General features: G+C 41.0%; 1 protein-coding gene across 7 annotated transcripts in view; it reads right to left on the minus strand.

Annotated features, from left to right (window-relative positions):
• Positions 1–1,771, minus strand: part of RPS6KC1 (ribosomal protein S6 kinase C1) — a 141,661-nt gene that overhangs the window by 105,157 nt on the left and 34,733 nt on the right. The gene's annotated exons all lie outside the window — the stretch shown is intronic.

Raw genomic sequence — 1,771 nt, forward strand, 5'->3', positions numbered from 1 at the left:
GCCTGTTTTATACAAAGCTACATACTTGTAAATATCACATGAAGTAGAGATGAGCTCCCTATAACCCAGAAAGAGAGTTAACAAGTAAGACATAGGGAGCAGCAAACAAGTAAGAGGTTTTCATTTAAGGTGAGTAGGGAGAAAACTGGATAAGGCAGAGCAACAACTGACAATACAGATACTATTTGTCAAAAGTTAAACCAACCTGAAGTCAATCCATGTTTAAAAGGGCCCTCTGGGTGATCACGAGAGTAAAAGGTACATCCTTCACCAACGCCATCAAGTCAAAACCCTCAGCCTTTTTTGGAAGGGACGAGGGCAGGGGGGTGGGGTGGGGAGTCAAAGGTTCTATGAAAGCGTTCTGCCTCCAGATTCATTTCACAGAGATTCAAGTCTCAGGGCTATTAGAGGGCCCCAGGTGACTGGTTAAAAAGCAGCTACAGACATGAGGGGTTTATTTAGCAGACCAGTTCACCTACCTGCCCTCACCTTCTGTGCTTTGAACTGCTCAGAGTAGGGCAGTTTAGTGCAATCTGTCTAGGACACCACCTCTGAAAGACAGGCACCAGGGGGAAAGGTTGAGTTGCCACAGAACAAATCTTTATACTATACACTATCAGAAATCTGTATTTGAAGACCATCTGCAAAAAGATACCAGTTTTCTTTAGAACAACTGGTGGTCTCTCGTGGTCGACTATATATAAAGTACATGGCCTCATTATTATAAGCTGATAGCTTTCACTGAGCCCTGAGGTTCAAATATTGCCACAGTCAACGAAAGGGAATTTCTTCTTTTCCTAGTAGCAGTGACTCATTCTTCACACACAAAGCAAGGCATCTAGCCAGCAGAACAAAGGTCACCCGGAGATAGAAGAAATACATATCCATCTCCATCAGGAAACAAGCCCTTATAAATACGATTTTAAGTGAATACCTAAACCTAAAACTAGTTAAGATTCTAATGCTAGTTAAGATTTTTAAACTTGATTACCAACTCATGATTTAGTAATAGCTATTGTTACTGAAAGAACTATTCCTTTGATGTTTCACATTTTTATAACGTCCTTGGGACATGTCTATGTTTCACCCTTGAAATTTTATGAAAAGGGTATCAGAATATCTACTGTATGTTTGGTGAAAAACAGAATGAGCTCTGAAAACAACACATTCGTCATAATTACAAGCCTAATACTGTTACCTGACCATGAACAACAAAGATCCATGAGCTGGCCTGCCTTGCTACCTAGTGAACTCTTTACGCTGCTCCTCTCCATAACCTCCTCTGTGAACCACACCTGTTTGCTACCCGCACACAAACAGCGCGCACTAGGCTCTCTATACCAAATATGAACTCCCACCGTCTTCCTCTCCACAAAGTTAAATCGCTTCATTTCACAAAACACAGTTCTGTGATTGCTACTAAATACTGGGAGTGCCTTCACTGCCTTAAGCACATGGCTCGACTTCTCAGAAATTCCCACTTTAATTGTAAAATAAGAAAAGAAGGTACCTTTACAGCGTGTGCTCACCCCTTCTCATTTCCTGATCAAAGAATCAAGTTTCTACTCAGCTTTACCGAACTCAGTCTCGTTCTATTGGGTAGAATAGCACTGGGCAGAAGGACCCTGGTTTGAGTCCCTGACCCAGAAAGGTCGGTAACAATTTTGTAAAAAACAATTTACAAAACTCTTCACCATCAAAGATGAATTTTATCTGTAGTTGCTTTGGAGAACGAAGGGTAGTGCATATATTTCTCTTGTTTTATTAAAAC

Source organism: Hipposideros armiger, unplaced genomic scaffold, assembly GCF_001890085.2.
Source record: "Hipposideros armiger isolate ML-2016 unplaced genomic scaffold, ASM189008v1 scaffold_22, whole genome shotgun sequence".
In the NCBI taxonomy this organism is placed as follows: domain Eukaryota; kingdom Metazoa; phylum Chordata; class Mammalia; order Chiroptera; family Hipposideridae; genus Hipposideros; species Hipposideros armiger.